The sequence below is a fragment of the Anomaloglossus baeobatrachus genome, chromosome 1, assembly GCF_048569485.1.
Source record: "Anomaloglossus baeobatrachus isolate aAnoBae1 chromosome 1, aAnoBae1.hap1, whole genome shotgun sequence".
NCBI lineage: Eukaryota > Metazoa > Chordata > Amphibia > Anura > Aromobatidae > Anomaloglossus > Anomaloglossus baeobatrachus.
This window is the reverse complement of record NC_134353.1, coordinates 93004194-93028425: the sequence shown is the minus strand read 5'-3', so window position 1 is coordinate 93028425 and position 24232 is coordinate 93004194. Positions and strand designations below refer to the sequence as shown.

At 47.7% G+C, this 24232-nt stretch overlaps 1 protein-coding gene across 2 annotated transcripts in view; it reads left to right on the top strand.

Annotated features, from left to right (window-relative positions):
• Nucleotides 1-24232, top strand: part of KCNIP4 (potassium voltage-gated channel interacting protein 4) — a 1162298-nt gene that overhangs the window by 80647 nt on the left and 1057419 nt on the right. The gene's annotated exons all lie outside the window — the stretch shown is intronic.

The following is a 24232-nucleotide window of genomic DNA, read 5'->3' as shown; positions in this document are numbered from 1 at the left end:
TTTAAAATGTCTTTTAAACAACCTTTTTAATGCCGACATTTCCACTAATTTTTTTTTCTAAAAGGTCATGAAGACGTATTTTTCTATTCTTAGCTCAATAATTAGACTTTAGCCCTTAATTTTGCATTCTAAAGAGAACAATGTAGTTTGATATGGCATCAAAAGTTCGCCCTCTGCCACTAAGCTAAGTTGAATGCTATGGTAACAGTCCAATATTAGCCAGTGAGTTTGGACAGAATTTGGTTGCTGAAAGCTCAAGTATTATTATGAATGCGTTATATCAGAGTATTACAGAAACTTGGCGCCAGGGTAAGAATCATACCACCGGACATGGACATTAATCTCTTAAAGGGGTTATCCTTTTCACGGACAACCCCTTTTTGAATAAAGTAGTCCCCCACATAAAATAAAAATAACATGCAATATAATCACCTCCTGTACCGTTGCCTTTCCAGCGATGTTGTCACCAAGTCTCCCATGGCTTGTGTGACATTGTATCACATGAACTTTGCAGCCAATCAGCATTACCTATTGAACAGGTACATGTTCACTTCCTTTTTATTACTCTAACTACTTCCATTTATCTGAGGTTGGGACAAAAGAAGTGAGCAGGCAGTAGCCCAGAAGCAACTGCTGATTGGCTAAAGTGCTCACATGACTTAACAATGTCAAACAATCCTCTGGAGACCTAGCACCAACATCGCTGGAATAGCACACATATGGGAGGCAAATTCTGTTATTTGTATTTTATAATAGGTATTACTTCATTTAAAAAAGGGTTTGTCCAGGTAGTGGACAACCTCTTTATGAACCAGTCTATATTTCCGCTTTAATTTTTTCCTTCCCTTTCTCCTTCACAACCACTGTTCACCCATTCACAAGAGATCATGTTTTTTGTGGAATGATCTGTAGTTTTGAATAATATAATACATTTTACTATATAATGTACTGAAAAATGGGAAACCTATTCCAAATGTAGTGAAATTCTGGAAAAAAAAACCCCACAATTCTTCCTTTGTTTTTTGGGTTTTATTTTTACAGCATTCATTGGGCAGTAGAAAATTAACTAGCACATTATTCTTCATGTCACTATGATGATGGCGATACCAAACTTGTACGGCTTTATTTTTATATATTAATGGTGAAAAAAAATAGAACTTTGTTAAAAAAATATTTGGTTTGTCTCCATTTTCCCAGACTGCAAATGTTTTTATTTTTCCATTGATGAGGGCCTGGTTTTTTTGTGCATCAAGCTTTAGGTTATTTTTTAGAGTAGTACATTTCAACTTTTGCTTTCTTTTATTGCATTATAAAAGAGGAAGTGCTGCGACTGTAAATATGGCAATTCTGGCATTTTGATTTTTTTTTCTTTTCATTTTTAAGTTTACCTAATGGGATAAATATTTTTTTTTCTCCTTTTATTTGTAATATTCTTTTTTAAAGATTCTCTACATTTATTATCTATTTATGTTTGGAGGAAAGGAGGGAGATTTAAACTCATTTCTTTTCTGTTTTTAGATATCTTGAAAATATATTTTTCAACGTTCCTTGCATTCTTATTTAGCTTCCTTTAAAGGGAACCTGCCATGTCGTTTTTATATATTATATTAAACAGCCCCAATGTGTTTTAAATGATGCAATGTGCATCACTAACATGTTTTTTTGATTTTTTAAATTGTCCATGTATTTATCTTATAAAAGACAATATAAAGTAAATACTTTAAATTTCAGTCATAGGGCGGAGCTTTTACTGGGATCAGTCACTCTCACTCAAGTTCACTCATAATTCATTTTTTAACTTAATCACGCCACCAGTATTGTAATTGATTACAACACAGGTCCTCCAACATCACTTCTCTGCTGAGCTCCGCCCATTATGGTCATGTGATTGTGAGATCAGCACAGCTCCTATACAACCACTTCTTTTCTGCTGATTACCACAGGTCCTTCACAATCACTTCTCTTCTGAGCTCCGCCCAATACAGTCACATGATAATGACATCAGCACAGGTCCTGCACAACCACTTCTCTTCTGGTCGGGCCGGTGTTGGGACTAGCTGCGTTGCGGCCTGGTCTGGTCTGGCCAGTGGTGAAGCTGTAGACTTTGCAGCCTGCGCTCTGTAGACCGGGACTGGAGGTTCCGCTGCCGGTGTTGGGGGTAGCAGCTCGGCGTCCGCCGAGGGTGAGGGTGGCAGTGGCTGAGTGCTTGGAGCTGAAGAAAAAAGGTGGTGTGCAAAAAGCCAGGGATACACCTGTATAAGTGTACAAAGGTTTTTATTAGTAAAGCAAACAATTATGTGGGCACAGACATATTAAAACCACTTAAAAAGGCATATAAAAAAGCCTGTATAAACTGTGTTTATCCCCTGTAAGAGATAAAACATCCCCCTGGCAATGTAAGAGGTCACAATGGTTATCCTAGTAGGGCTGCATGCAATACATAAAAGATCCTAGTGGTAAAACGTTGTAGCTGGCATAGTTATAAGCATATTAGACTGAATAGCAAATACATTTGCACAAAATAAAACAATTGCCACATCCACATGAACCACAGTACCAGTATAGAATGTCAGCATAAGTTGCAGCAGTATTGGTACAAAGAACCCTGAGATAACAAGTTTCCAGCCCATACTGAAAACACCAAAGATCAGAGTCCAAATGATAGCCAGGGTGGGGTAGGAAAATCCCTGGGATGACATGACAGGTTCCCTTTAAAGGAAGCTAAATAAGAATGCAAGGAACATTGAAAAATATATTTTCAAGATATCTAAAAACAGAAAAGAAATGAGTTTAAATCTCCCTCCTTTCCTCCAAACATAAATAGATAATCAATGTAGAGAATCTTTAAAAAAGAATATTACAAATAAGAGGAGAAAAAAAATATTTATCCCATTAGGTAAACTTAAAAATGAAAAGAAAAAAAAATCAAAATGCCAGAATTGCCATATTTATAGTCGCAGCACTTCCTCTTTTATAATGCAATAAAAGAAAGCAAAACTTGAAATGTACCACCGTAAAAAATAGCCTAAAGCTTGATGCACAAAAAACCAGGCCCTCATCAATGGAAAAATAAAAACATTTGCAGTCTGGGAAAATGGAGACAAACCAAATATTTTTTTAACAAAGTTCTATTTTTTTCACCATTAATATATAAAAGTAAAACCTGTCTGTTTCTATTTATGGATCATTAAAATCCGTCAGGTGGTGCCCTCCTCCTTTCTTACTGGTCAGTGGCTGAGTGCTTGCAATAGTCTGGGGCAAACCGGATCCTGCAGCCAGGTCAACCGGGACTGGGTAGCTGCTTACCTGCTCCTCATGTGGGACCTCCATCTCATGGGCCACCCCGCCACAGCCAGACTCCTCATCTCTTCCCTCCAATGGTCCAGGATGTATAGGAATTGCGTCCGCATCCTCCTGTAGAGCTGCTCGGTCTCTTGTTCTATCCAGGTCGCGGTCCCAGGAGCAGCGTGCTCCGGTGACCAGTCCCTTGCTGCCGCCAACTTGCCTCTGCGATGTCCAGGAACTTTATGGGCAGAGTCCTGGTGTCCCTGCTCCACTTCCGCTGCTACATCCCGTCATGCCCCCTTGGTTTTCGGCAGCCAGCTCTCCAGCTTCCGGCTGCGCTCTTTGGACAAGGGGCGGGGCATCAGCTTCACGCGCTTTTGGTTGGGAAGATGGCGTTTTGGCGCCAAAGAAGGCAGAAAATGGCAGGAATGGAATTTTAACACCGCAGCTTGGATTTTCAAGGCACACGTCACCCAGGTTAGTGGGCCTAGTCCAAATCCTGTTTGTGACGCCAGAAGTTTTTAGGTTTGCCACCCCTGCAGTGGTTGAACCGCTCGGATCCGGGGGTTGCTGCTGTGGCTCGAGGGTCTCCGGACATGGGGGCTCGCAGCTACTTCAAAAGAAAAGGGGGTATTTAAAGGGAATAAGAGTTTGTGACGCCACCCGTGGTTCGCAGTAAGGGGAGTACCGCCGCTGCCGATAGGAGTACCCGGGGGAGATGGAGTGGGGCAGCCAGATGACGTTCCCTCCACAGGTAGGGGAGGCCCCGGGACTCTGGATGATGGAGGTGGTGTATGGGAACATGGTGCAGATTGGAAGCAGGAGAGGACAGCGTACTCACTCAGGCTGTGTTGGCAGTGCTGCGACCGAAAAGCAGACTCTGACACAAAGGTAAACCAAGTTTCTTTGGACCGCTGCCCTCTTGGGGGAGCTCGTCCGGGTATCCGTCTCCTCTGGTACTGCCGGATGGGCCGGAGCCTGCCTCCGTGCACAAATTTTGGAATGTTCTTGTGGCCCGTTGGCTTAAAGCTGTCCAGGTCCTGCTCCCTACTTGTTGGTAGTGGAACTGTGCTCTCAGGAGCTCATGCTTGGGATTTCTGCAGGCTGCATGGATTGGAAAGACCTATCCCGCTAGTGTCCCCGATCTCTGAACTTCTTGGGGACAGTACGTGAAGACATTATCCACCACAAGCTAATTGCCCGGTTGCCTGAAGCTACTCCAAGACCTTGGGTCCTGTACCCCGCCGTGCTTTCGGTCCCGGACCGATTATTAGGCTTGAGATGCTGTCCGTCCTCCAAGACCGGGTCTAGGCACCCAGCCTCAATACCCTACAACCGGGTCACCGACTCCTCCAGGCCCAAACCACCATCTGTGACCCAACCAACTACATACAGGGAGCCACTACTCCCTCAGCGCCTCATTTCTTGAGGGCTAACACTGTTCTGCTCACTTCCCTCCCACCAGCCTACCTGACCTCTAGGTGGGCGGCCCTATTCTAGCTAGGCAGCCCACTGGTGTATCTGACAGAGTGTGATGTCAGGTATGGTTGGGATTTGGATGCGGATGGAGGCAGTACCATAGGTTGGGAACCCGGAACCTAGAGGGGTTGAGTCCAGCAACACAAGATAAAGAGGGTGCAGTACCCTGTGACACCCTGACTAGTTCAGGGGCGTCACATATTCTATGATAGAATTCTCTTGACAAGCACATTGGATTTGTACTAAAAAGGTATATCTTTTAATGGAAAGCCATATCAGTATTTCCATATGTGAAGAAGTGTGGACAAGTTCACTTTAAGATTAGGATTTTAGAAAAAGATACTTAACACTAAATTTAGCACTTCGTCAATTAAACTTTGCACCAGCACTGAATTATTAGGTGTGAATGTTACTAAGTGCTAAGTATCCTGTTAGATTAATTGATTTGTTCTTATTCATAACTAGGTTTGTTCAGTTTAGCTTTCATCTTAAAACTAAACAGGAATTTAAAGGGAACCTGTCAGGTGCAATATGTGTGTCGCCCAGGGTTATGTGGTACTCGGTCCCGGGCAGTGTATAACTGGGGAATGTCACTGGGTGGCCGTTGCCCAGTTCCGTGCCCTGGGTGCTTTTTAAAAAAAGCGGTATATTTACAAGGGAATTGAATAAGTGTTTATCATGTGATGCCTCTTGCGGTTTGCAGCTATGTGCATGGAGCCGCAGCTGCACAATTTTCACTACTGGGGCTGGTGTTAGTGGCAGCCTGTATGTTAGGCCCTCTGCAAGTAGAGCCATGTCCCAGAGGATAGGTGATGTAGATGGGTGTTGAAAGAAGACAGACCACACAAGGGGTTGCAATGTAACTGGTTCCTTTACTCACGGCAAGATGTAAACTGGTCACCCGAGGAAAAATGGTGTTCACCACAGGTCCCCTTAGTTCCAGTGTCAGTTTAGTGACCTTGTGGGTTCTTTCCCCTGCACCTCTCTTTGGTTGGTGGGTCCCTGTGGCTTGGAGTGTCTGTGGGTCCCCTCCTGGTAGTCTCTCAACGGCAGTCCTTATGACGGTAGCGTGAACCCTGTGGGGTCAGAGTCTTCTGGTCCTGTTCCCAGATTCTCCCGTTGTTTCTGTGTCCCAAACTTCAAGGTCAGTGAGATCCTTGATGGTCCCCTCACTGTGCAGATTTTATCAGGTCTGCTTGAAGCGTTTGCCTGACCTAGGATTCTGTACCCTGTCGGTGCTGTGGTTCTCCACCGGCAACCAACCGCCTGGCCCCCCAGGTACTGTTTCACTCCTGACAGTGCATCTGCTTGCTTCCTCACTCTGTCACCGATCCTGCCGACTACTGTCTGCCCCTCCCACCTGGTCGTCTAGTGGACTGGATTGGCTCCACCTCTAGGCGGCTATCCTTCGGTCCAACTCTAGTCTGGTACCATTCTATGGAGGAATTTTGGAGAAAGCCAGGAATTATCTGGAATGTTTATGTTGTTACCGACACTGGTCTTCTGTGTTCCTGGGGGGGTAGGCACTGCATCCTGGTGGGGATGCAGTTCCTTGTAGCTCCCTGATGACTTCAGGGGTGCTACATATGCACCCATAACCACGAGCAGTTCTGGGTGCATATTGCTAATCCCTGCCTAACTATCCCAGGCTATAGTAGCATAGATAAAGGGATCTTTAGAAAAAGTATTTCTAAAGATCCTTTATGATATGCTAATGAGCGTAGGGACTAGTCGAAAGGATGTTACAACGCTTGGCTAGTCGGTCCACTTAGCATGTTAGCACACCCCTGTGGGTATGCTGTCATGATGTATTTTACCTTCTCACTGTATTTGCTGTAATACTATGTCAGGATGTGATGTCACTTTCCTTTGGTTGTACTTACTGAACACTTTGAAATGTCTTGGGATGTAAGTAACCATACCCCCCCCCATCTCCTGTGTCTCTGGGCCCATAATGCAATTATCTCTTGTCCACACAGCCAGGGGAACTTCTCATTGTTTCGTAAGCAGTGGATAACGCCAACTACACAAACCTGTAGACATCTCGGAGCCAACCTTCTAGAATCTTCTAGTGGGCCCAACCATTGCATAGACCCCTACCCTTGAGGGGCGGGCCCACGAGCTCAAACAATTCACTCCTGTTTCTAAATGCAGTTGGGAGTTGAGTTTTTGAAGAGGAAGGGAGCGAGATCTGAATCTGCGGACAGACCTCGCCATCCAGTGGATTGTGTGGGATTTCTGGGACTCTGAAAAGGACTATTACGTTGTGATCTGGCACTTTGGATTATCGGGAGGTGCCCCCGAATCTGTTTTATTTGGACTTGTCGTGTGCTGTTCCTGTATTCCTGTTAGTAAACCTGTTGGATCATCCTCGGCCTGTTGTCTCTCTTTGCTCTGATGTACACCCCGTCACAAACTGGTGGCAGCAGCGGGATCAGAGCAGAAGAAATGGAGGACAACAGCCAATCGACGTCTGAAACCAGAACCTCAGGATACAGGAACTGGACTGTGGCGAGTCTACAAACAAAGGCCCGTGAATTAGGTGTCGGCTACAAAGGACTCTCTAAGGATCAACTAATTGAGGCATTGGAACACGCTTGCCTGCAAGATGGCACCGAGGAACAATTTCCACAGCAAGGGGAGCAAAGACGGGAGCCGGAGGTGAATACCCAAAAAAGTCAATGGGTTGTGTGGTACAAGGAAAAGATGGCACTGCTTGGAGATGAGGCCACCATAGAAGATAAGAGGGAGGCCATGCGTGGAGCTGAAGAGAAGGAGCGCAGGATGGAGGAGATGGCATTGCTGGATAAGCAGCTCGCTGTGGAAGCCGCGAGAGGTTCCAGACAGACTGTAACCCCAGCACCCATCATGAGGGAACTTCCCAGAGTGTCCCGCAAAGACTTCAAGCAGTTTAATGAGGCTGCTGGTGACATTGAGGGCTTCTTCCAGGACTTTGAGCATCAGTGTCGATTAATGGAAGTCCCAGAAAGGGAGCGCGTCCGGCATCTGGTTGGGCTCTTAGAGGGTGGAGCTGCTGCAGCCTATAGAGCTATGGACCCTCGGTGGAACTGTGAGTATGCGGATATTAAACAGACTATTCTAGAACATTATGCTGTAACGCCAGACACTTACAGGACTCAGTTCCGTACTCTAGCATGTGATGAGGAAGTGTCCTTCAAGATGTATGCCCACAAACTCAAACATCTGTGGCATCGTTGGTTGGAGGCAGAGGAGGCCTTAACCTTGGAGACCGTCCTCCAGGTCCTCCTAAAAGAGCAGTTTTACTTCAAGTTCCCCGCTGAGATCCGGGAATGGGTGCGTGAAAGGAGACCAGCCACTGTGGAGGAAGCTGCAGCTCTAGCTGATGAGGCTCTCACCATCAAGCCTCAGTGGAAAAAACTACTACCCAGTGAGAAAAAAAACACCAACCCCCCAACGCTGGTGGCCCCTGGTCCTTCTGGCCCCAATGTTCACCATCACCCTAGACCGTCAACTCATGGGGACCTTCGTGTGACTGTGCCTCGCATTACTCATGCTCCACCTTTGGGAATACGACGCGGAGGAAGAATCCCAGAGCGCAGATGTTATGGATGTGGGCAGCCTGGGCACATGCAATTCCAATGTCCAGGTGTTCGTAGACAGAACAGCTACAGACCGCCTTTGCCTGTTCATTACCTACAGACACCTTCACCAGGAGAAGAGCTGGATTCTGTGCCTGATGACTTGCCAAGTGACTCAGATATCCTGGCTCCCCTACCCGGAGTCTATGGGGTGCGAGCTCCAGCCACCTGTTCTTCTGATCTTCAGGACAAACATCTACAGGAGGTCGTGCTGGATGGCCAAAAAGTTGTTGGCTTCCGTGACACTGGGGCTTTCCTCACCATAGCCGATCCCCGAGTAATTCAACCACAAGCAATTCAAAAGGGACCAGGAATTGCCATTGAACTGGCAGGAGGTACCCAGAGATATATTCCAAGAGCGAGTGTGACCCTGGATTATGGCTTTGGGGCAAAACAATGTGTGGTCGGTGTGATGAGCGGCCTCCCTGCAGACGTTCTTCTAGGAAATGATGTGGGGAATCTTCATTGCCACTTTGTCGGTGCGGTAACCAGAAGTCAAGCCAAGAGAGCAGCCCATGTGGACGTGTACAACCCATCCATGGAACTGAGGCCACCAGAACTGCCATTACAGCCGGTGAGTGATTCTTCTTGTGGGGATAATATGAATGTTACTTGGGATAAAGTTCAGTTCAGACAAGAAGTAGAGACTGACCCCACCCTTGCTAGTTTTAGAACTCGGGCTGAAATAGGGCAGCTAGGGGAAAACGGAGAAAGAATTATCAGAGAAAATGGACTTCTGTATCGGGTTGCCAATGCCGACTCCCTAGATAAGCCCTGGACTTATAGCAAACAGCTGATTGTTCCTCAGAAGTACAGAATTCCCCTATTACACCTGGCTCATGACATTCCTACGGCTGGCCATCAAGGCAAAACCCGCACCGAGAGACGATTGACTCAAACTTTTTATTGGCCGGGGATTTCCCAAGCAGTGGCGCATTTCTGCCGAACTTGTGACATATGTCAGCGTAGAGGGCGACCCGGAGATCACCCAAAGGCACCCCTGCAACCGCTCCCTATAATAGAAGAACCCTTTCAAAGAGTAGCTGTTGATATCATTGGACCTCTGGCTAAACCAAGTAAATCTGGAAAGCAGTACATTCTCACTGTTGTGGACTACGCCACCCGATATCCAGAAGCCGTGGCCTTGTCAAGTATCTCTGCAGCCAAGGTGGCCGAGGCCTTGGTTATTATTTTTACCAGAGTAGGATTCCCCAGTGAGATCTTGTCGGACCAAGGCTCCCAGTTTATGTCAGAGTTGGTCCAGTGTCTGTGGCGCACCTGTGGAGTACGAGCGATCCGAACGACCCCGTATCATCCCCAAACAAATGGACTTTGTGAACGATTCAACGGCACTCTGAAGAATATGCTGAGGGCCTTCACGGACCGAGATTCAGACTGGGAGAAGTACCTACCCCATCTCTTGTTTGCCTATCGGGAAGTTCCCCAGGAGTCCACTGGGTTCTCCCCCTTTGAACTACTCTATGGAAGAAAGGTCCGAGGACCCTTAACCCTGCTCAAGGAATACTGGGAGGGGCAAGTTGAAGATACAGGAACCCCTGTTGTCCCTTATGTCCTAAAGCTGCGAGAAACCTTGGCCCAACTTGCTAGTTTTGCACAGAGTCATTTGCGTATGGCTCAAACCAGACAGAAGACATGGTATGACCGTAACGCACGCTATCGGGAGTTTGTAGAAGGACAACAAGTCTTAATGATTGTTCCCCATCGGCAGAATAAACTGCAGACCACATGGGAGGGTCCCTTCCGGGTTCTCAGAAAACTGAATGATACCAATTACCTTCTTGCTTTAGATGATCAGGGGCTAAGGCAAAAGACTGTCCATGTGAATATGATTAAGGAGTACCATGACCGGAACATTCCAATGATAGCAAGCTGTCGGTTGGCTTCAGAAGATGGTCAAGAGGATGAGGACTCTCTACCTGATCTCGTGGAAGCAGCGAGAGCCCCATCCACTGTGGAACAGGTTCCCCTGGGAGATTACCTGGACTCCTTACAGAAAATCCAGATGCTGGAAGTGCTTCAACAGAGACGGGCTGCTTTCTCATCCCAACCAGGTCGAACCACCGTCACCCAACATCATGTGGACACTCAGGGCATCCGTCCCATACAACTGGCTCCTTACCGGGTACCTGAATCAGTTCGAAACACCATGCAGCACGAACTGGAGGAGATGTTACAGCTTGGGGTAATCCAGGCCTCCCATAGCCCTTGGGCCTCCCCTGTGGTGTTAGTACCCAAGAAGGATGGGAGTACTCGATTTTGTGTGGACTATCGGCGACTAAACGACCATACCGTCAGCGATCCTTACCCAATGCCTCGTATTGACGAACTTCTAGACCGACTGGCTGGGTCCCGATATGTCACTACCTTGGATCTCAGTAAGGGATACTGGCAGATCCCTCTAACGGATGAAGGGAGAGAACGGTCCGCTTTTATAACCCCCTTTGGTCTGTATGAATTTCTAAGCATGCCTTTTGGAATGAAAAATGCCCCGGCCACCTTCCAGAGAATGGTGGATCAGATCCTCCGGGGATGTGATGACTTTGCTTGTGCCTACTTGGATGATATCGCCGTCTTCAGCCACACATGGGAGGAACATCTGAATCAAGTAGCCATTATTTTGGACCTGATTCTTGCAGCCGGCCTAACTATTCGACCCGATAAATGCCAATTGGGGATGGGGGAAGTCCAGTACCTAGGACATAGAGTGGGAGGAGGGAAGCTCCGACCTGAGCCTGCCAAAATCCAGGCTATTAGAGACTGGCCTGTACCCCAAACTAAGAAACAAGTTATGGCTTTTCTGGGCACTGCCAGTTATTACCGAAAATTTGTTTCTCATTTCAGTACTGTGGCCAAGCCTCTTACCGACCTGACCAAGAAAACAATGCCCCGGCTGGTGATCTGGACTCCAGCCTGTGATGAGGCTTTTAACCGGCTGAAGGATGCTTTGATCTGCGATCCTGTCCTGGCTGCTCCAGACTACAAGAGGAGATTCATTGTGCAAACGGATGCCTCTGCTTATGGACTGGGAGCTGTCCTCAGCCAGGTGAATGCAGCTGGGGACGAGCACCCCATCGCCTATCTCAGCCGGAAACTGCTGGACCGAGAAGTGGCCTATGCAACTGTTGAGAAGGAATGTCTGGCTGTAGTGTGGGCCCTTAAGAAACTACGGCCGTATCTGTATGGACGGGAATTCACTGTGGTTACTGATCACAATCCCCTCACCTGGCTGAACAGAGTCTCTGGGGACAATGGACGCTTACTGCGATGGAGCCTGGCTCTGCAGCCCTATAACTTTACCATACAATATAGAAGGGGCAGCCAACACCAAAATGCAGATGGACTGTCCAGGCAAGAGGAGCCTTGAGTCCTGTCAGCCATGCCTGCGTGTACTTAACCAGCGACCTGTAGAGGTCCCTAGTACGTACACAAGTTGGGAGGGGAAGGAATTGTCATGATGTATTTTACCTTCTCACTGTATTTGCTGTAATACTATGTCAGGATGTGATGTCACTTTCCTTTGGTTGTACTTACTGAACACTTTGAAATGTCTTGGGATGTAAGTAACCATACCCCCCCCATCTCCTGTGTCTCTGGGCCCATAATGCAATTATCTCTTGTCCACACAGCCAGGGGAACTTCTCATTGTTTCGTAAGCAGTGGATAACGCCAACTACACAAACCTGTAGACATCTCGGAGCCAACCTTCTAGAATCTTCTAGTGGGCCCAACCATTGCATAGACCCCTACCCTTGAGGGGCGGGCCCACGAGCTCAAACAATTCACTCCTGTTTCTAAATGCAGTTGGGAGTTGAGTTTTTGAAGAGGAAGGGAGCGAGATCTGAATCTGCGGACAGACCTCGCCGTCCAGTGGATTGTGTGGGATTTCTGGGACTCTGAAAAGGACTATTACGTTGTGATCTGGCACTTTGGATTATCGGGAGGTGCCCCCGAATCGGTTTTATTTGGACTTGTCGTGTGCTGTTCCTGTATTCCTGTTAGTAAACCTGTTGGATCATCCTCGGCCTGTTGTCTCTCTTTGCTCTGATGTACACCCCGTCACATATGCTAACATGCTAATGAATGTGCAGCGTCAGAAGCATGGTTGCTCTCATGTCTCTGCTGCCACCACGGCTGACGCTGGTTTTCATCTCAGTGGGCATGATCAGAAGTCTCCGCACTTCCGGTTATGCGCACTATGAAGATGGGTGTATGCGTCCCGGATTCAGAGAGGTCTAGTGCGTGTGACTGGAAGTGCTGGGACTTCTGATCATATGCACTGCCCAATGTCTGATGCGGTGAGAATGGACACAGGTATGCGTGTCACCGCTGATGACTCTAGCCAATCGGCATTGAATAGCATGTTGGCACATCCCTGAGGGCGTGTTAACAGACGTTCTGTCGCTTATCCATGTTATGTAAATAATAGCTTATAACCTGACTTATATTCATCCATTGGTTTTATAAATTACTCCTTTGAAAGCTGTAACCCTCCCAAATTTGGCTTAGGTTATGAAAATGAAGTTGCTGCAAAGCTGAAATATTGATCATTTAATGAACACAGAAAAGTCAGATTTTGGCAAAACAAAAGTTTTGTCGCCTTGTCATATAATACACCAGTCCTAGTTTACATCCTCATCTGTGCTCACTAAATGATCGGTTAATTAGTGGGTGTGTATAAAAAGAAACCCAGCACTCCAGACCTTCACTTGAACTCCAACTTGACCTCTGACAACATGCCAAAAATCCACCATGCAACCAAAGCCTTGATTATCAAGAGGCTGAAGACCAGATCCACTGCAGAGGTGGATGCCACCTTTAATGTGTCTCAGCATCAAGTACAAATAATTAAAAAAAAAATTGAAGAGACTGGAGATGTTTTTGACAAGCCCAGGTCTGGCAGACCCCGCAAGACAACTGCCTAGGAGGAACATTTGCTGGTTAGAAAATCCAAAGCTAGCCCGTCTTCAACAGCAACAGAGCTCCAACAGGCCTGGTCACTTCAAGTCCCTGTGTCAAGTAGAACAGTTTGTAGGATTCTGTCTCAAAATGGCCTCCATGGTCGAATCAGTGTCCAGAAACCAGCACTAAATAAAAGCCAATTAAAAAACCGTGTGGCATTTGCCAAGTCCCACAGCCTGCTAAACAGATGGATGCTGGAAAAGTGGCAGAAGGTGTATTTTTCTGATGAATCTTCAGTTGAATTACACCACAGCCGCCGCAAACACTGCAGGAGACCTACTGGAGCCCGTATTGATCCAAAATACACACAGAAAACAGTTAAATTTGGTGGTGGAAAGATCATGGTCTTGGGTTACATTCAGTATGGGGGTGTGTGAAACATTTGCAAGGTGGAAGGCAATATCAATAGCCTAAAATATCAAGAAGTATTAGCAATCTCTTACATTCCCAATCATAAAAGGGGTCAAATTCTGCAGCAGGATGGTGCTCCATCTCATACATCCATCTCTACAACAAAGTTCCTCCTGGCAAAGAAGATCAAGGTGCTCAAGGACTGGCCAGCCTAGTCACCAGACATGAACATCATTGAGCATGTTTGGGGGAGGATGAAAGAGGAAGCTTGGAAGAAAAAAACAAAGAATCTAGATGAACTCTGGGAGGCATGTAAGACTGCATTCTTTGCTATTCCTGATGACTTCATCAATAAATTGTATGAATCATTGTTGAACCGCATGGATGCAGTCCTTCAAGCTCATGGACGTCACACAAAATATTAAATATGGCTCTAATAGCACCACAACTTCATTCACCAATGTTATGAAACATATCTTTGTATTAGAAGTTAATTATATGTTTGAATTTCACATTACTTTCTGTGGGAGACAAAACTTTTGTCTTGCCAAAATCTGACCTTTCTGTGTTCATTAAATGATCAATATTTCAGCAACTTTATTTTCATAACCTAAACCAAATTTCGGAGGGTTTCAGCTTTCAAAAGAGTGATTTATAAAACCCATGGATGAATTTAAAGTCAGATTATAAGCTTTTATTTACATAACATGGATAAGTGACAGAACTTCTGTCAGGGAGTGTACTAAGAGGGTGGAATGAGTGCAGGAACTAGTGCCTTTGCGACTAGTCCCCTCGCTCATTAGCATACGATATAAGATCTTTAGAAATACTTTTTCTATAGATCTCTTTATCTATGCTACTAGATACAGGGACAATTAGACGGGGATTAGCAATATGCACTCAGAACTGCTCGTGGCTCTGGGTACATATTGCACCTGACAGGTTCCCTTTAATATGTGAAATAAAACTGTTATTAATGTTGGAAAATCCTGTGCAGCCTCCAGTGGGTCTGAGGATATGAGGTTTCTTCTGCTGGATGATCAGCTTCTAATAACCCATCACAGAAGCTTTATGTGTATCTAATGCATCAACTGTCTGGATAAAAATGCTCTCACACTGAGAAGCTGCTGTTTTGTATGTGGTCAGTGGATGCTACGGTTGCTTGTCATGCATATTTCTTACCATTCCCTGTCTCCACAAGTCCTTCTATGGATCCTTCCTGGCAACTGCAGCAAGAACACTAGCAGAGAATGATTTTTTCAGTTAATACAACAAAATAAAGTGAATTCTTTCATTTTAACTACTTCTAGGCTGCCCACAGACTATAAACATCTGGGCCATCCTCAAATTAGCCGATACTGACTTTCTTAAATGTCAATGTAATCTAAGCAGCTTTCAATAGACTGTGACTCTGTGGAGGAAGCGTGTCAGCTGTCAGACAAAGCCAAACTATCCAGAGAGAAGGCAAACATGGTTTATTACTGTAAGGAGCTGGCAGCAGACAATTTGACCAATGGACATAGAGCGCAGTCCATGGTTCTAAGGCATATGGACTTTTCCAGGTCGGAGCTCTGGTTACGGTATTCTCATTGTTGTTTTCATTGTTGTGTTATATTAGATATTTTCTTGCTTGTCAGTTTAAGGTACAAAGAAGGCCAGGCAGGAGATTGGTAATTAGAGTAAGGGGTACTTCACACACAGCGAGATCGCTACTGAGATCGCTGCTGAGTCACAGTTTTTGTGACGCAGCAGTGACCTCATTAGCGATCTCGCTGTGTGTAACACTGAGCAGCGATCTGGCCCCTGCTGTGAGATCGCTGCTTGTTACACACAGCCCTGGTTCGTTTTTTGATTCTTGCTCTCCCGCTGATAAGCACACATCGCTGTCTGTGACAGCGAGAGAGCAACAACCCTGAATGTGCAGAGAGCAAGAGCCGGCGTCTGACAGCCTGCGGTAAGCTGTAACCAAGGTAGACATCTTTACCTATATATTTACCTTCGTTACCAGCCTCCGCAGCTCTCACGCTGCCAGTGCCGGCTCCTGCTCCCTGCACACGCTAAGCTAAGCGGTGTGCGCTGGTAACTAAGGTAAACATCGGCCTCAATTAAGCCATTGTTCTCACAGCCACTAGTCCCATTATGTGGATGGTGATAGTAGACCCAGTGGATCCGTCACCACAGGGGGTCTCACATGCAATCCCAGGAGAGGGGCTCAGCCTCAGGTAAATACTTCCACCAATGCCCAGTAACCATTAAGGGGGTGTTTATAGGGGGCCAGGCTCAAATCCACAAGGTGGCTTGGGGTACTTAGGACACTGACACTGATGAGGGGATGGGAGTTGTTTCTAGATGGAGCTGGATACACGCGCTATGGTTGTGAGGAGTATAAGCTGTGACTGCAGACGATAACAAAAGCTTTGGGCCAACCTAAAGTTGGGAGACAGTAGGTATCACCTGGTACGGGGTCATAGGACATAGGTCCCTGTTTTGGATCTCGTGGACTGTGGGCATCTTAGTTTGGCCATCTACCTACAGTGACTGTAAGATCATGGATTGAAGAATAAAAATAATTGCATAGACCATGTCTATCTCCTTGATCGAAACCAGCGCTTGTGTATATAGATTAAATAGCTCCCAACTTTGGGAGAATAGAAAGAAAATCAAATTATGTAGTGTGCACAGTGCACCGAGACCATTTTTGACCATGCCCCTACCCACTTAAAATTTCTTTCTATGCTGGCAGCAGAAGATGTCAGAGAGACGGTGACAGTGAGGAACATTATGCCGACTCCCAAGACTACAAGGCATAGACCCAATCCAGGACTGTCCGTTGTATCCAGGACAGAAACCAAAACCGCACAGTTCAGAGGAGTCTTTAGAAGCACAGTAGATGCAGTTTTCATTAATTCACATCTGCTTTGATTGAACAGTTAAACACAGTAGAAATTTTGTGCAACAAAAAAAGTCAATTCATAACAAAAAGACCCCTATGAGCAGATGCATTGAATAAAGTTCTACATGCCTCCGTTCACCAGAAAATCAAATCTTGATTAAAATATATATTTTATTGTGTAAATTCATAAAAAAAATGTTTTAAGAAATGGAAGTGACAATAATAGTAATCGGGAAACGATACAATTGGTATTGACAGGGTTAAGGGTACTTTACACGCTGCGACATCTGTATCGATATCGCTAGTGATTGTACCCGCCCCCGTCGGTTGTGCCCGTGGTGCACAACATCGCTTACACCCATCACACTGACTTACCTGTCTAGTGACGTCGCTGTGACCGGCGAACCGCCTCCTTTCTAAGGGGGAGGTTCGTTCGGCGTCATAGCGACGTCACTAAGAGGCAGCCCAATAGCAGAGGAGGGGCGGAGATGAACGGGACATAACATCCCGCCCACCTTCTTCCTTCCTCATTGCCAGCGGGACGCAGGTAAGGAGATGTTCCTCGTTTCTGCGGTGTCACACAGCGATGTGTGCTGCTGCAGGAACGGCAAACAACATCGCTACTCACCAGACAACGATATTTGGTGTTTGAACGACCTCTCTAAAAGCAACGACTTGTACCACTTTTGTGATCGTTGAAGGTTGCTCGTACGTGTCACATGCTGCGATGTCGCTAACGATGCCGGATGTTCGTCACAAACACCGTGACCCTGACGATAAAGCGTTAGCGATGTCGCAGAGTGTAAAGCACCTTTTACTCTAGAGAAGACAGAAAAGAGACAATACATACCAGAGGGACCACTGAAAGGTAATACTGCAACTCCATCCAAAAATAATCAATAAATATGCCTAAAAAATTCTTTTTTTCTGTATTTAAATACAGCAATAAATTAATAAATGCCAATAAATACCAATAAATACTGAATTATGAGGCAAAAATATCCCAATAGCAATAGGCAAAATAAATAATAAAGTGCTATAGTGCCTGATACAAAGAAGGAAATAGCATATAGGCTCAAAAATCAGCAATAAATAAATAGATAAATACCAAATAATCCCAATTGCAGGAAGGGAATTAATAAAGTGCTGTGGTGCCTAATGAAGTTTCCGGGCCGGTGAGGGTCAGGGGGTTGCCAAAGGTGGCCCTGCCCGGTTTCGTGACCCTGAGGTGTCCACAAAAGGGAAAGTGGAGAAGGATGAAGGGGCTGAGGACGTTGGAAGTAGTAATTGTCTTGTGACGCCACCTGTGGTACACGGCCAGGGATTAGCCGCAGCTGCGGGTGCTGTCCTCTGGGGCGGATGGTGTTGCAGCCAGAATGGTTCAGCTCCCCACAGGTACAGCTGGGTCCCAGGGAGGCTGATGGGGGCGGTAGTGGCCGTTGGCGCCGGAGCGCGGGGCACCGGCCTTGAGGGGTTGACTCAGTAGTTGCGGTTCAAGGTCTTTTACTCACAGTCTGGTTGTCTCCCTTAGAGTGTTTGTCTCTGTCGTGATGGGCCCCAGCCGATCCCGGATAATTCGGAGGTCACTGCCGGTGTTGTGGATTGTGGGCCCTTCCTACTTGCTCTTTTCTGTGTGGATCCCTGTGACCTGAAGTGCTTGGTGACCCCTGTTTGGTGTTAAAGTTCCTCTACCAGTCTAAAGGCAGCGCGAGTCCGTTTGAGGCATGACTGTACTCACGACTCTGAGCGCTATGTTGCTACTGTGCTCGGGGAACTTGTGATGGCCAGAAGGACATGAAATCCCCCTGTCCGGCGGATTCTGGTGTCGCAACTTGAAGTGTATGCCACCCTAGGACTCCGTACCCTGAACTGCGCCGCTCCCAAGGGAGCAATAAAGCTCTCCCCTCAGCGACCGTATTTGCTCCCATGTCCGACAGATTCCACCAGTAAGCTCTCTTGCTTCCTTCCCCTACCTGTGTCAGGAGACAACTCCCTGTATGTGTGCTCCTCACTACCCCCAGTGGCTGCTCCTCCCATCCCCAAGTTCCTATCACTAGTGGGTGGAAGCCTCAGTGTTTGGTGGCAACTTTAAGACCCGACCCTAGCCCGGTCCCAAGTGGGGAGGGCAACCTGCTGTATATATATGGAATGTTTGGATGTGGAACAGTCACCAACCTCCTCAATACCCGGGGTGAGTACCACACCTTAAGTGAGGTGCAGTACCCTGTGGCGACTAAAGCCTCAGGAGCTCCACACATGCAGTCGACCCGCTCCTGTCAGGAGAGTGTGCGGCCGTGCCAGGGGATGCGGTGCGAGACTCGTGCGAGTCTCTCACAAGTGTGACTCCAGCCTATAACTACAGCTAACATGTCAATATAAAGGAAATCAGAATGTGCTAAACTGGCTCCCAGATCTTTAAAAACCTTATGTGATTGAAAGAAATAATACATAAATAAAAAAGCTTAAAAAAGATAGAAAGAAAAAAAGAAGAAATAAATAAAATAAAACTATAAAAATAACAGACATCGCAAGTCTGAATCGCTATATCAGGCTCCACCCACATTAAAAAATATGTCCAGGGGGGCGTGTCCAGGATGCTGAGCTGAGTGGACGTGGGGAAGAGGAGCTCCTGTTGACCCTCAGCTAAATCAGCACTTATCATAAGCACAAACCTACTCACCGGCTCTCAGGATGGGACCACGGAGGATTAAACCATCGCAGCAGGCATCGGTGGCCCCCCCGCTGCACACCACGGCGCTGGATACTTTCTTGGGCCTGGAACAGGGTCCAGGGGAGGCCCGGACGCCATCTTTCCAGGAGCATGGAGGGGAAATGGAGGCATCGGCCCGGCCTGCTAAGCAGCAAGAGAAGGAGGAGTGGGTGAGCGGGGACACAGGGGAAAGTGGAGGAATCTCTGCAGCAGTTCCAACAGGGAATGCCTTGGCTCAGCAGCCCTGCACTGCATCGGATCCTCAGGCACAGCAGCAGCAGGCCCAGGAGCACATAGTGGCTGTGGGAGATAAGGTGGAGGTCGGGGGGCAGCCCTCCCCACTGCCGGGAGAAGGGACTGCAGCCACAGCTGGTAATATCAGGGAACAGAGCAGCCTGCTTCCCCCCTCTGGGCCTCGGTGTGGAGATCAACTTTCCCAGCTTCCCCAGCACCAGACTAAAACTCCAGTGTCTATTACTGCAGGTGCTCACCTTAAAGGGCCAGACACCTTCTATAAGGACATGCATGATTTCATAAGTAAACTTCCTTCTAAAGAGGACTTTCAATGCCTCATACGTGAGGTTAAAGCAACTTGCAGGTCAGAAATAGCTGAAGTGAGGAGAGATTTGCAGCAATTGTCTAGCAGAATTGAATCCCTGGAGGAAGAGCATGACATCACCAGATCCCATGTATCAGAATTACACAAACTGGCAACATCGCAACAAAAAATAATGGAGGATATGCAGTCTCACATAGAGGATCTCGACAACAGAGGACGCCGTTGCAATGTCCGTGTGAGGGGGGTCCCAGAGTCAGATGGGCCCGAGGACACAAACTCCATACTACAATCCATCTTTAATGAAGTGTTGGACGCTCCCCCTTCTAACATCATCAAGCTGGACAGGGCACACAGGGCTTTACAGCCGAAGAATTTATCCACCCAACCCCGGGACATCATTTGTTGCATTCACGACTTCTCCACCAAAGAACTGATCATGGCTAAGGCTAGAATGAGGCGCACGGCACCTGTGTTCAATGGCAAGGAAATCCAGCTTTTCCCGGATCTTTCTCGCATCACACTCCAGAAAAGGCGGCACCTCAAACCCCTTCTCACGAGCCTGAAGGAGCACCAGGTTCCATACCGCTGGGGTTACCCGTTTGCACTAACAGCGCGCAGAGGGGGTAAATCGGCGACCCTTCGCACTCCAGCAGATACCACTCTGTTCTGTGAAGCACTGGACATTCCAGCGGTCTGTATCCCAGATTGGGACTTGCAAAGGTTGGAAGGGCCGCCCCCTCCCGTGTGGTCCAAGGTGAGGGGTGGAGGGCGTGGGGCTTTGGGGGGGAGAGGAGGTAGGGGCCGCGGGTCGCCCCCCTCCCCGGCTCACCGTTGAGGACACTTCTTAACCTGGTTGGTGCCTATTTCTTATACCCTCTGAGTTCCAGTGGCTGAGCATGCTTTGTGATACTGTGACTCTCTCTACAGCAAGCCTCTGACTGTCCATTGTGTCATCTGCGGCCCTCTGGGTCTGTTGAGCTGCATAAGGGGGGGGGCTGTAGCCACAATGATGCCGTGGGTGGTAGGGGGGTTGGCGGGAGCCCGGTCCCCTTACTTGGAGTTAGTGGTTGAGGTTTTTTGTTTTGTTTTTTTTTTCCCTTGTTTCCTTTTGGCACGGGCCCGTGCCCACTGGACTGACCCCCGTGGGAGGGCTACTGGGGAGTGAGGTGGGTGGCTCTCTTAGCTCAGATGGGTTGGGGAACCTCCCTCTAGGTCTCTCCCTTCCGGGTTGACCCCCCGGGAATCTATGCCTAAGTTTTATGCATTTTGGTTAATGTTCTTAATTCATGTTCATTTCTATGTTTGTCCTTGTCTTCCCCCCTCCCCGATGTTTTTTCCTTATGTGTCCTTTCAGGTACCACCCCTTCTAGAGTCCCTGGGAGCTGCGGCCCTTTGTCGTATGGACCATCTCCTCTGGCCGGCTTCACAGGGGAAGTCATGCCCCCGACGGTATAGGTGTGCCATTAGCTTTTTCTTACTTCTAAGTTTTAGATATGACCCGCATTATCTCTCTTAACGTAAAAGGTCTGAATTCACCCCGTAAGAGGAAATTGCTGCTACAGGAACTGAAAACATCAGGTGCAGACATAGCCTTTATCCAAGAAACACATTTTGTGGAATCAAACACTTTCAAATTTGCGTCCCACCGCTTTCCCATCCATTACTCGGCTTACTCGGGCTCCAAGAGGGGGGGAGTTGCTATTTTAATATCCTCCAGTTGTCCTCTACAAATTACGGGTTCTCACTGCGATCCAGAGGGTAGATATGTGATTCTGGAGGGCCAACTGGGGGGATCCCCGCACATAATGGCCAACATTTATGCACCTAATGAAGGGCAGATACGCTTTCTTAAGAAAATACTCGATCTGATAGGCGGACTGGCACCGGCCTCTACGGTGTTGGGGGGAGACTTTAACATCCCTTTTTCGGAGGTGGCCGACAGACTCTCTGTGGGTGGACACCCTCCATCGGGTGCTTTGAAAAATTTGTCCCGGGACTTTCGTAGGCTCATTAGATCAGGGGCTTTATACGACGCTTGGAGGGTGGACCACCCGGGAGAGAAGGCCTTTTCCTTCTACTCGCATCCGCATCAGACGCACACCAGAATAGACTATTTTTTCATTGACTCACAGCTGCTGGGGCGTCTTGAGAGGGTGGAAATGGGATCCATTACGTGGTCAGACCATTCCCCACTCATAATGGACTTCAAGAAAGATGGTCCTCGACCTAGGCCTCAGCATTGGCGCCTTAATGAATCTCTGATCAAAAATCCCGACACTAGGGCCTTTTTAAATAAGCAACTGGTCGAATTCTTTCAGTTGAACACGGGCACGGTCACGTCGCCGGCAACACTCTGGGAAGCTCACAAGGCAGTGATGAGGGGACTATGCATTAGAGAGGGCGCCAGGGCTAAAAAGAATGCCACAAGCCAGCGGGACTCTATAACGGCCCATCTTAAGCTACAGGAGGGGAGACTGGCGGCTGCCCCATCACTGACTATTCTTAGGAGAGTCATCAGCCTTAGGGAAAAGTTGAGAGACTTGGCAATTGGCAGAGCAGAAAAATTGCTAACCTTTTCCAAACAAAGATACTATGAAAGGAGTAATAAGGCTCATACCTTACTCGCCAGGCAGCTTAAGGAGCGCGCTACATCCTCATGCCCTCAGGCTCTGCGCGACGAAAAGGGCACTATCCACTATCACCCCGCTTCAATAGCTGACATTTTTTTCAATTACTACAACAAGCTTTATAACCTTCCGGTTCCCCCGGGCATGGCTTCGCGCGGGGCTGGGGCACTTGGGGACTATTTTTCGGCCCTTGAGCTCCCTTCACTGCCTTGCGGAGCAGCCGCGGCTTTGAATGAAGAGATTACTACAGAGGAACTGGAGCAAGTTCTGGAAGCCCTGCCTGGCGGGAAGTCACCGGGCCCGGACGGCTTTACTTATTTTTATTACAAGGTGTTTGCGGCGGAGCTCCTCCCACACATGGCCGCCTTGTTTAACTCTTTCCTTCAGGGTGACCCTATCCCTCCATCCATGCTACACTCCCATTTAATCCTCCTGCCCAAGCCACCCAGGGACCCATTGGACTGTGCTAATTATAGACCAATAGCCCTTTTGAACTCCGATTTGAAGATGTTCACCAAGCTCTTGGCGGCCAGGCTTAATCGATGGTTGCCCCAACTCGTGTATAAAGACCAGGTGGGTTTTGTCCCTTGCCGTCAGGGGGGGGACAACACCAGGAAGGTCATAGACCTGGTGGATGTGGCAAATCGGACGAAGCAACAGGCGTTGGTGTTGAGTCTAGATGCAGAGAAGGCTTTTGACCGCCTTGCGTGGCCTTTTCTCTTCAAGACAATGGAGGTCTTTGGGATCTCGGGTGGCTTTATGCGGGCCTTGAAGTCCCTGTATAGCGCTCCTACGGCCTCTATCAAACTCCCCCTCCACATCTCTAAGCCTTTTCTCATCTCCAATGGCACCAGGCAGGGGTGCCCCCTGTCCCCCCTCCTTTTTGCACTATGCATAGAGCCCCTCGCGGCCTCGGTCAGGAGCAACCCAGACATCTCGGGGGTCCTGGTCAGGAATAAACCGTTTAAAATCTCACTTTTTGCCGACGATGTGCTCATTACACTTACTAACATCCATGTGTCCCTTCCAATTTTAATGTGCACCTTGGGTAGGTACGGGAGCCTTTCGGGGTATAAGATCAACTCTAGCAAAACGGAGGCAATGCCCTTGAATCTCGACCCGGTGGCCCTGGATTACCTGCGTTTGAATTTTAAGTTTCGTTGGAAGACAGATGCGGTCAAGTACCTGGGGGTTAACCTCACATCTACTTATGATTCCCTCTATAACCTTAACTTCCCCCCCCTTTTCCGAGAGCTGAGAACTCTTTTGAGCAAGTGGTTGCCCCTCCCTCTTTCGTGGATGGGGCGCATTGCGGCGGTTAAAATGAGCTTGCTCCCAAAATTATTATATTTCTTTGAAACCCTCCCAGTTAAGGTACCAATAAAGGAGCTGAAGTCCCTTCAGGCGGCTATCCTTAGATTTATTTGGTGTAACAAACGTCATAGGGTGGCCAGGGAGGTGTTGATGGCTCGGAGAAACAGGGGGGGGCTTTCTGTCCCGGACATCCTAAAATACTATTGGGCGGCCCATCTTAGGAGGATCCCCTGTTGGGTGTCCCTTTGGGCATACAACAGGTGGACTGAGATTGAAAAACTTTGGCTGGCGCCTATACATCCAAACGCGCTCCTGTGGCCCCCGGCCCAGTGTGATTCGCCCCCCCCTCTTCTTGGACCGATGCAGTTCACTAGGGACCTCTGGGCATTTTGCATTAGAAGATTTCCTTTGGCA